The sequence below is a fragment of the Ovis canadensis genome, chromosome 1, assembly GCF_042477335.2.
Source record: "Ovis canadensis isolate MfBH-ARS-UI-01 breed Bighorn chromosome 1, ARS-UI_OviCan_v2, whole genome shotgun sequence".
Lineage (NCBI taxonomy): Eukaryota > Metazoa > Chordata > Mammalia > Artiodactyla > Bovidae > Ovis > Ovis canadensis.
The window spans coordinates 228,864,785-228,876,824 of record NC_091245.1 but is presented as its reverse complement, the minus strand read 5'-3'; the positions used below and the strand labels follow the sequence as shown (position 1 = coordinate 228,876,824).

Genomic DNA, 12,040 nt, shown 5'->3' with positions numbered 1-12,040 from the left:
CCAGCCAATGCTTGTGTGATTCTTTCAACTTCTTGAGGGGCTCAGTGCCTCCATTACTCATGCTCTCAGCCACCATTTAAAGAAGATTGTCTGGCCACAAAAAGCCCTAATGGATCCTTCCCACATCTGAAATGGAAAGAGAGAACAGACCCAGGTAACACACAAGCCCTTTCTTTTCTTACCTCTTTCAGGTTAGTTGCCATTTCTCTTTGACTCTCCTTTCTTACTGCCCAGCATAAAAGGGCCCATTTGTGGGCTTCATTTCATAGCCAACTCCTATGGGAACAAGAAAGCCCCTGAAATTAACAAATCTTTAAATTTCAGATCTCCCAAATTTCATGGCTAGACTGATTGAATGCTACCTTCTAATGGATAAAGATAAACCTCTTCCTTCTTCAAACTCTTCAGGCTCAAACAACCATTTATTTCTCTTTTTAAATTGAAATATAGTTAATTTTGTGTGACCTTGTGGTGCAATGGTAGCATGTCAGACTCCAGATCAGAAGGTTGTGTGTTCAAGTCACATTGGGGTCAGATTGGTTTTTGGGGCTTCCCTGGTGTCTCAGACAGTATCGAATGTGCCTGAAACGCAGGACACCTAGGTTCGATCCCTGGGTCAGGAAGATAGATCCCCCGGAGAAGGGAATGGCTACCCATTCCAGTGTTCTTGCCTGGAGAATTCTGTGGACAGAAGTGCCTGGCAGGCTACAGACAAAGGGTTTGCAAAGAGTTGGACACAACTGAGTGACTAATACACACATATAGTTAATTTATAATGTGTTAGTTTCAAGTATATATCAAAGTGATTCAGTTATACAAACACATATATTCTTTTTCATATTCCTTTCCTTTATATGTTATTACAAGATATTGAATATATCAATAGCTCCATGTGCTATACAGTAGGTCCTTGTTGTTTACCAATTTGTGTGTAGTAGTGTATACATGTTAATCCCAAACTCTTAATTTATCTCCCCCAAATCCTCCCCGGCTGTCCTTTTTGGTAGCCATAAGTATGTTTCCTATGTCTGTAACTCTGTTTCTGTTTTGTGGATAAGTTCATTTGTATCATTTTTTAAGCTTCCACATATAACTGATACCATATGTATTTGCCTTTCTCTGACATGGCAATATTTCATTATTTTTTAATGTCCATTTATCTCTTGAGTTGGTTAAGGCCAAAGGATTAGTACTGACTCATTTACACCTTTGATGGATTTAGAGCTTAATCCTCAGTGCTGAAATCATATTTGAATTCATGTATTTTAGAATAAGTGTTATCTTACTTTAATTTTTTTGTAGGCAACAGCTTCTGAAGTAATCTATATCCTTTTAGTTTAGCCACCAGAGGAGGGAAGAAATCAGCAGGGATCTGGAGAGAATAAAAGAAGATTTTATTGATATTTATCCCTAGTTTCCTGTGGCTTTGGATGATTCAGTGTGTATCAGCAGAGAAGCAGTAACCGTCTGATATCATTGTGAAGATTTTGTGGCTGGCATACTTAATACCAGTCATTGATTAAGCCGTTTGGAAGACAGTGGGGAGAACCTACAATTTTTTCATTTTGTTTCATGGAACAGCTTTGAAAGATGAAAAAAATAGGTAAGTTTAGACATTAAGAGAGCATATTTCAAACACTAGCAAAACTCCACTAAAAAGTGGATCCTGTCCAAATGAAAGGATGGCTGACTCACCAGAATGATGTTTTTGACATACCATGACCAATATTTGGTGAGCTCTTACTGTTGGTCAAGCACTGTTCTACTTTATGCATAATAAATAATTCAGTCCTCATGACTCTTTGAGGTAGCTTTGTTATATTACCTGTTGTCAGTTTACAGATGAAGTGATTAAGGCCCAGTGGGGTTAAGTAGCTTGCTCAAGTCTATCAGCAGGTAAGCGGCAGAGCTGGGATTATGAACCCAGGTGTCTGTGCTTCTAGCCACTCTCCCATGCTATTGGTTTCTCAAAGATATCATTACATCTAACTATCAGGATTCTTATACCAACCTGCGAGTTAGGTATTAAGAAGGCAGCATGTCATCCTACAATGTGGTTGTCTTTGCTGGGCTGGACTGAGAGGCCCCATGTTCCTCCCATCTAAAAGAGTGGTGATGCTATTATTTGCCTTCTTTAGATTTATTCTAAAATATGGCTCTGGGGCCCACACAGAGTTAATTCAGCATGGTGGGCTGGGGTTCTGCAAGCTACATACTTTCAGTGGTGTCCAGATGGTTCTAATGTAATGCAGGTTTCTGGTTTGCTTTCTTTGAGTGCTCTCAGTCTAGTTTTAATCCTTATGTAATACTTCTCCACACATTTCAGGCAAAGGGAGCAGTGCAAAGGCGCTGGAGTAGGGTGGAATAAGATTTGCATGTTTAAAGATCAGGAAAAAGACCAGTGTGGCTGAGACTTGGTGAGAAATGGGAGAGGAATAGAAAATGTGACCACAGGGGTCAGACTACATAGAGCCTATAGGCTATGGTATGAGTTTTACTTTTAATACTGCATAAAATAGGACACCATGGAGACTTAACTGCAGGGACTAGCATGGTCAAGTTTAATGTCTTAACCATCAAATGAAATTCAAGCAGGTTTTTCAAAATAAAATATTTTCACTAGGCTCTCCATCTATGAGGAGATAGAAATCTGGGCTACTTTTCTGAAGATATTTAAGTTTCTTCAGATATTTCTTTCCACAAAGTTATTTTTAGCTTATGTTTTATATGCAGTATCATAGGCCATTTTACTGAAAACTTGAGACAGTTATTTCTTAACTCTTTTTGCTTTTTTTCAACATAAAATTTGAAATTCTGTGCACTAAAACCCGTGTTCTCGAATATACTGTATTCGTTTTCTTTTCCTGCTATAACACATTAACACAAATGTAGTCACTTAAAATACCACAGATTTACTGTCTTACAGTTCTATAGGTCAAAAGTCTGACACAGATCTCACTGGGCTAAGATGAAGGTGTCATCAGGCCTGCGTTCCTTTTGGGAGGCTTCAGGGAAAATTCGTTTCCTTGCCTCTTCTGGCTTTTGGAGACCACCCATTCCTTGGCTTCTGGCCTCCTTCCTCCGTCATCAGATCCAGCAATGTGAATCTCTGATTGTTCTTCTGTAGTCACATCTCTCTTTGACCCTAGTTGGTAAAGGTTCTCTGCTTTTAAACACTCATGTGATTAGCAACACCCGGATAACCCAGAATAATCTCCCCCATCTCAAGGTCCTCAACCACAGCAGCAAAATCCCTTTTGCTGTGGAGGATGACACGTTCACTGGTTCTAGGGATTAGGATGTGAACATCTTGGGGTGTGGCGCTATTCTGCCTACCACACTGCTGCTGCTTTTAGAAGGAAATTGCCTTCCAATTCAAGTTTTTATAAAGAAAAATTCAGTGTAACATAAAAGTTAGGAGCTGGTTTGAATCTGGTATTCTGAATGGTGATTTTTCAGTGAAGTTTTCTTCTTTCTCTCTATGAAAACAACAGAATATTTCATCATTTTCTGAAGCCTTTACCAGCCCTGTTATGCCTTAAATGTGTACAGAAGCTTCTATATTACACATAAATTGTTTTTCTTTCAATTGTTTCCTCAACTCAAGTATTCTTTCCTCTTATTTGTGCATTATCTTGATGTCAAAGCATTTCTCAACTTGACATTTTCTTTCCAAGGCTTTAGGCTTCCATTGCACAGACTTTTTATTGCTTCACAGGACAAACTCATCACAAAGTTGTTTTTATTCACTACCTGATTACATCGCTTTCTGACATCAACATCATTTTAACCTCTAAAATGTATAGATGTTTCATATGATGTATATTCAAAAGGTCATAGATCAAAGCAATTAAAATTTTGCTTGTGTTCTTGGTCAAGTGTCAGCTTTAAAAGGAATAGATTTATGTTTATCTGATTTAAACCATATACACATACACATGTATATATCGCATGAACTTTCACTTGTAATCTTTCCTCATTGTCTTTTCACCTGGCAGCTGACAACCTATGAAGTGGACTGTCAGGTACTTAGAATTCTGCCGCTGCTGCTAAGTTACTTCAGTCGTATCCGATTGTGTGTGACCCCATAGATGCAGCCCACCAGGCTCCACTGTCCCTGGGATTCTCCAGGCAAGAACACTGGAGTGGGTACTTAGAATTCTACTGAAAGTTTAAATGCAGGTGGAAAGAATTTGAAATGTATAATTACCAACCAATGTTTTATGATCATCAAGGATTTGTTATCTATTTCCAAAGACTGTGCAAGCTTCTTTTATCAGAGTTACTATGAACTTTTTCATATAGGATTTGTATTTAGCATTATAGCTTTTTTTTTCCTTTGTACCTTTTTTAAAAATATAAATTTATTTATTTTGATTGGAGGCTAATTACTTTACAATATTGTATTGGCTTTGTCATACATTGACATGAATCCACCACGGGTGTACACGTGTTCCCCATCCTGAACTCCCCTTCCACCTCCCTCCCCATACCATCCCTCTGGGTCATCCCAGTGCACCAGCCCCGAGCATCCTGTATCATGCATCAAATCTGGACTGGCAATTCATTTCACATATGATAATATACATGTTTCAGTGCCATTCTCCAGGACATGGAAGCAACCTAGATGTCCATCAGCAGACAAACGGATAAGAAAGCTGTGGTACATATACACAATGGAATAATACTCAGCCATTAAAAAGAATATATTTGAATCAGTTCTAATGATGTGGATGAAACTGGAGCCTATTATACAGAGTGAAGTAAGCCAGAAAGAAAAACACCAATATAGTATACTAACACATTATAGCTTTTTAAGCAAATCTTCAATTTGAGAAGTACATGACAGTGCATGTGTATGTCTATTCTACTTAGCAGAAAGGACCAAAAAAAAAAAAAAACCTTCTTCACATGTTTTGTCATTTGATTTGCTCTGTCCGCATGTTTTTGTAAATGTTATGGCTGTTCATTGACAAGTCTGTAATTCTTCAAACAGGACGACTATTCAAGAGAAGATTTCAGTTTTTAGCACTTGGCTTTTAAATCTTTTTTCTCCATAAACATGCAGTTTAAATTGTAAAAATGCCAGTTTGAACTTCAGCTACTCAAATTCAGATATCAACCAAAGTCTCCTTAACGCCCATAGTATTTCATCTTTGCTCAAATATCTACTTTTTTCATGTTATATTCAGGGAACTTTGACCTGCCTACTCTACAGCTTGAGGGGTAGGAGAGCCTACTTTCTGTATCATTCTAAAATCTCTCTCTACATTTTTAAATCCCAGGTTTTCTGACTTTTTCCAAAATTTGAATGATAGTTAAGTTCCCTTGCAGATTAGTGATATATTCTGAATCCCCCAGGAGGTGGGCTGTGTGAGGGGCAGCTGATAAATGAATATAGATTGGCATCATCATTATTGGGGGTCACTGAGGAAGCTGGGTTATAGGAGTGGCTTTTAGAAAATCTGTTTTCTTAATCTCTTGATTAAAACATATGAATCTTTTGAAAAGTATATTTCAATATAAACTAACCCAATTTAGGAAAATATCTAGGGCTATAAAATAGTTACTTGGTAAATTTGAAATGATGTTACTGCTCAGCTTGTGAAAATATTCAGGTCAACTTACACCAATCTGAAAATACTGTATTTGCCAACAAATGGCACAAATATATCATAGGCCTAAAAATTGGTTTATAAAACAATCTACACATTGCATGTGGAGTCAAGATATTTTAAGGATGTGCTTGAGGGAGTGCAAACCTTCATTTCATGGGAAAATAAAGAACTCAGTGCAAAGGAAATTGATGTTATGCCAGAAAGTGCCCTATCTGAAATATGTATACACACTGTGAAGGGGAAAAGAAAGCCATCTGTCTAATGCATGACTTCTAAGTACTGAAAACAAATCTAGACTATAATGGGTATAACTCAAAATTTAAATTCTTCCATTAACAATCTTAAGGTAATTAATTCTTATAAGTGAGAATTGATTGGGTGAAAGATGGTATAATTTGATATGGAGTATTTAAAGCTGAATAAAACATGGCCTGTGCTTTCAGGACCATTTGATTGGAGAAAAAAAGTATGCATGAAAGTAATGACTGAACTTTATAGAGTGTTCACTGCCTTTAAAAAACAGAGTTCAAATATTGTGGGACTTTAGAGCATAAACCAGAGAAGGCAATGGCACCCCACTCCAGTACTCTTGCCTGGAGAATCCCATGGGTGGAGGAGCCTGGTAGGCTGCAGTCTATAGAGTCACTAAGAGTTGGATACGACTGAATGACTTCACTTTCACTTTTCATTTTCATGCATTGGAGAAGGAAATGGCAAACCACTCCAGTGTTCTTGCCTGGAGAATCCTCGGGCCGGGGGAGCCTGGTGGGCTGCCGTCTATGGGATTGCACAGAGTTGGACACGACTGAAGTGATTTAGCAGCAGCAGGAGCAACAGCAGAGCATAGATAATTACTTTTAACTGATTTTGGGAAAACTTAGTGGAATTGGTATCTGAAATGGGCCTAGGTTGTCGGCCCCCACCCCACCCCCCCGCCCACAAATCTAGGCTTTCAGAAGGAACAGTACAGGGGAGGCTTGGAATGTTGACTGTAGAGAACACAGTTCAGCTACAAATGTGAAAGGACAGAGTGAAAAACCCGTGGACCAAACTGGCACTCCTTCTACATTCCACCTGAAGACATATTTTCACTGGCTTGAAAAGTATCAAATTTTCCTTTGAACTAGTTTCCTATATTTAAAAATCAGGAGGTTTTATATAAAAATATAGATTTCTGGGACTTCCCTGGTCCAGTTATTAGGACTCCATTCTTCCATGGCAGGGAGTGTGGGTTCAGTCCCTGACTGGGGAACTGCTCATGACTCACAGCATGGCCAAAAATTAAAAGAAAAATTTTGTTCAAATATATGGCTTCCTTCTCCCGAGACAAGAGACTCACCTTGTTCCCTGGCAGGTCAGTGGGACTTGAGGAACAGCCTCTTCAGATGGCCTGCGTCGGTTTTTCTGCCCCAGTGCCTGCTCACCTCTGTTGGATTGGAGGTCCCACTACCAAGTTAAGACCAGATCATGGAGGGTCTTGTATGAACAAATTAGAAAACCTAACTTTTTGTTGTTGTTCAAAATGGATTTTGAAAGAAGGAGCGACATAACCAGAACATTGCTATGATTATGTTATACATGCTATGCATGAGCTGTATTTCAGGTAGCTTGGAAAAGTGAGATATTACAGGTGGACAACAATTAGGAGGCTCCACAATAAGTCAGGTGAGATAGAATGAGGGTGAAACTAGGAGAGGGGCCAAGTGAGAGAATTATGAATGTGGAATTTGTAAGATTTTGTGACTGTTAATCTCTGTGAGGTTTACCAGAGGAAAGAATTCAAGGGTCTTATTTCTCTTCACCTCTCTCATCCACACAGTGCCTGCATAGTGTTGATTTGTACTTAAGGGACATTGGAGAAAACAACCCTATGAAATTTTGGGGTTTATTTATTCTAAATATGCTAAGGATTTTGTTCATGTATTATGCAGGATCTTTTCAGGATTATTCACAAGAGAATTTTTTCTCTGGTCTTGGTACTAAATGGAAACATGAATGCATGTATTGAACAGCTGTATGGTTTTCTTTGTCTGGATACTGTGAACTGTGTAACTACTTGTGCCCATCCTTTTGCTTTGGCTAAGGGAAGCTCAGAGCTAAATGTATGACTGTATTAATTTTACTGTAAGTACTTTGTGTGTTAACTTTATTTGTGGCTTATTGTGGAATTTTAAGTTACCTTATCCTTTTAAAGAATGACTTAGAGTATAAAGGATATATTATAATCATATTAACTGATCTCATATATATAAATTAAACATGAATTTCCCCTTTTATGGCTTTATAAAGATTAAATAGAAAGGTATCTGGATTTGATAAAAAGTAAAGTAAGGACAATACTTTATGAGGATTCTCAAGGTTTGAAAATCTAGGACAAATTCATTGAGTCAAAGACAAACCAAAAAAGTTATTTAGAAATGGGAAAATATTACAGATCTGTTAGTAAGTTCATTATTGGTTAGAAAAAAAACTTATTTCATTATAAAAGACCATCTAAAAATATGCACATCTAACATTAGCATGGTATTCATTCTGATTTGTGTGTGCACAAATTCTATCCTGGTGTGTGCGTGTTCAGTTGCTTTTGTTGTGTCCAACTCAATTCTATTCTGGAATTATGGTTAAAAAAAGTTTTCCAGACTTGGGAAAACAAAACAAAACAAAACAAAACAAAACTGTCTTTGCCTCAAAAGTAGACTAAGGACTATAACCCACTGAAGCATCTTTCTAATAAGTAGATACTAATGTGGTAGTTCTAGTCCTTGAATATTTTTGCTTGGATTTTCAAACAATTATATATGTTCTTTCAGCATAGTTTTCACATTCTGAAACTACTGACATGAATAAGAGATGTTTCCTGTCTTACAATGGAAAGGCGTTGACTATGATGAAAACATTCAAGGCAAAACATTTAAGGAGACTGAAACAATTTGATAAGTTGTTTTGGTTTATATAAAAAAGCTAATTACACCTTCAAGGACTGTAGAAACTGTTATTACTTATTTTATTTGAAATTAATACCTCTGATATCAATTCAGATTGGAGAGAAAAGCATTAAACTGGGAGTCAGATTTATTTCAGATCAACTTCCAATGGGTCAATATCAGAAAACTTCGTTAATCTATCTGCAAATTACTTTCAGTTTTACTTTCTAAAATGGCATGGTGTCTTTGAGGTAGGCGACCTCTTCCAATTCTAACACTGTATAGTTTTTATCTCTATTATCCATATGTGGCTGAAAGATTCATGCTAGACAGTTCCTCTCTATGCATAAAGAGGTCCTTTGGGTTTGAGCCTTTTGTCTTTTAAGAGTTTCCTTTTGGTTTTACATTTGTCTCTTTGCTTTGTGCCTGCCTATTTTAAATTCGACTCTATCATTGACAGCTTCATAAAATGAGCGGAAATAGATCATGCTGAGGAGAAGGAAGATTGATTAAAGAGAAAGATGAATAAGGCTGAAGGAGAAGAAGAGGAATGTGTCAAAGCTCAGAAAATAGTTAATCAGGAGAGTAGTAAGAGAGGGTAGAGAATCATAGCCTCAAAACCTTTTTGATTTGGAAAATATATCTTTATGTTATCGCTATATTTATAATTAAGTATTTGAACAAATTCCCTCAGACCCTTTCTATGTGTCAAGGACCTTGGGTCTAAGGTGTCTCATTTTATTCTCCTTTTGCTTATTTTATGTCTCTTACTGACGTCTGAAAACAAATTTGTCTACTCAATTCAAACAATCTGTTCATATTTGAATCTATTCTTGTTAAATTATTAGAGTTGATTCTTTTGTAATTTCAGTTCAGTTTAGTCACTTAGTCATGTCTGACTCTTGGTGACCCCATGAATCGCAGCACGCCAGGCCTCCCTGTCCATCACCATCTCCCGGAGTTCACTCAAACTCACGTCTGTCGAGTCAGTGATGCCATCCAGCCATCTCATCCTCTGTCGTCCCCTTCTCCTCCTGCCTCCAATCCCTCCCAGCATCAGAGTCTTTTCTAATGAGTCAACTCTTCGCATGAGGTGACCAAAGTACTGGAGTTTCAGCTTTAGCATCATTCCTTCCAAAGAACACCCAGGACTGATCTCCTTTAGAATGGACTGATTGGCTCTCCTTGCAGTCCAAAGGGACTCTCAAGAGTCTTCTCCAACACCACAGTTCAAAAACATCAGTTCTTTGGTGCTCAGCCTTCTTCACAGTCCAGCTCTCACATGCATACATGACCACTGGAAAAACCATAGCCTTGACTAGATGGACCTTTGTTGGAAAAGTAATATCTCTGGTTTTCAATATGCTATCTAGGTTGGCAGAGTCATGCTTGAAACCCCACTTAGTTTCTAGAACACACCCTCTCTTGTTTCTCATCTGACCTCCCTTACGATGCTTTTCCATTTCCATTGCTGGCTGGTTTTTTTTTTTTTTTTTTCATTTTGGGGATGGAATTTAAATGTTGAACTGCCCCAGCACTCCCCTCTCAGGCCTTGTATCATCTTCACCTGCTCTGATCTTTAGGTGATCTTACCCAGTCTTCCTGTATTACGTACCATCTATATGCTGAAAACTCTTAATTGTCAGAACTCCTGTAGAGACCCCAGGAGAAACCTGCTAACTATACAAAGCTGGCTTACTAATCTTCCTAAGCAAGGAGAGAGTCTCACCTTGACAAAACCTCAGGGCTTCTCAAAAGGGGGACATAAGCAAGGACCCTTATAGGGTTCTAAGGGCTGGAGTTAGTCATCCGGTAGTTTGAATATGAAAGCAAGTATGTCTGGGCAGGAATTGATCAGAATTCAGTGATTTGCTATTCAAATGCCTTCTTGTCAGCAAGACCTTCGTTGATTATCTTATGTAAAATAGAGCAACTTTATTCTGATTTTATAGTCACTCATACTGTTTTATCGGTGAAGGCAATGGCACCCACTCCAGTACTCTTGCCTGGAAAATCCCATGGACGGAGGAGCCTGGTAGGCTGCGGTCCATGGGGTGGAATCAGACATGACTGAGTGACTTCACCTTAACTTTTCACTTTCATGCATTGGAGAAGGAAATGGCAACCCACTCCAGTATTCTTGCCTGGAGAATCCCAGGGACGGGGGAGCCTGGTGAGCTGCCGTCACTGGGGTCGCACAGAGTCAGACATGACTGAAGCGATTTAGCAGCAGCAGCAGCAGCAGCAGCATACTGCTTTATGATTCAAAGCACTATTCAGGGTTTCCCAGGTGGCACTAGAGATAAAGAACCTGCCTGCGGAAACAAGAGACATAAGAGACTCAGGTTCAGTCCCTGGGTTGGGAAGATCCCTTGGAGAAGGCGAATGGCTACCCACTCCAGTATTCTTGCTTGGAGAATCCCATTAACAAACAAGCCTGGCAGGCTACAGTCCACAGGGTCACAAAGAGTCAGACATGACTGAAGCGACTTAGCAGACACGCATGCAAGACCAAATAAAGTTTAGAGGAAGGGAACACAATTAGAAAAATGAGGGGAAATTTAATATTGCTTATTCATCAGTAAAATACAATCCACAGCACTTCTCACCACTTGACATATTTTGTATCAATTTCCTTATTATTATTGTACTCTTCCTATTATTATGCAAAACTCCACTAGGGCAGGATTCTCACCTTTCTGGCTCATCGCTCATCGCTCACTTAGAATAAAGCCTAGTGCCTAATAAGCATTCAGGGTTCCTTTGTGGAATAAATGAATAAATGCTGCTCTTAATTAATGCTAGCTGTAATGCCTAATTTTAAACTTTTAATTACTTAGTAATTATTTCTCAGCTTCAATTTGGGATTAGATTTGAAGCCATTTCAAAGGCTGCAAACAGTTGGTTCTCAACAGAAGTTATTCTGTTTGAGCCTGACTCGATTTGTAGCTGGGGTCTCACTTTTCAGATGGTGAGAGTTCCAGGTGACTAGTCCAAGGCAGCGATTTGTGGACAATGAGGGATATGAACTCTTGCTTTACTTTCACAGTCTTTTTATTGTTCATGAAACTTGGTATAAAAAGGGAAGCAAATGACATTTATTTTGTTCTTCTAATTGCCTTTCCTTTCCTCATTTCTATTTTCCTCATTCCCACAATCACCTTCCTTGTTCTTTTTAACATATATCTATTTTTTTTCATAAGGAAGGTTAGCTCTTTAATTACCCCTTGAAAAACAATTTGATCTCATTTTAATGTGGTAGGAAAGAATGAATCACTGATTTTGATTTCTATGACATTCTCCAGGGCTTCCCTAGTAGCTCAACTGGTAAAGAATCCACCTGCAAGGCGGGGACCCTGATTTCATTCCTGGGTCAGGAAGATCCTCTGGAGAAGGGATAGGCTAACCACTCCAGTATTCTTGGGCTTCCCTGGGGCCTCAGCTGGTAAAGAATCTGCCTGAAATGCAGGAGACCTGGGTTCAATCCTTGGGTTGGGA

General features: G+C 38.6%; 1 non-coding gene across 1 annotated transcript; it reads left to right on the top strand.

The window, feature by feature from the left end:
• Positions 1 to 462: 462 nt before the first annotated feature.
• TRNAW-CCA (transfer RNA tryptophan (anticodon CCA)) lies at positions 463 to 534 on the top strand. Its single transcript has one exon. It is a non-coding gene; the product is annotated as a tRNA-Trp (tRNA).
• The last annotated feature ends 11,506 nt before the right edge of the window (positions 535 to 12,040 follow it).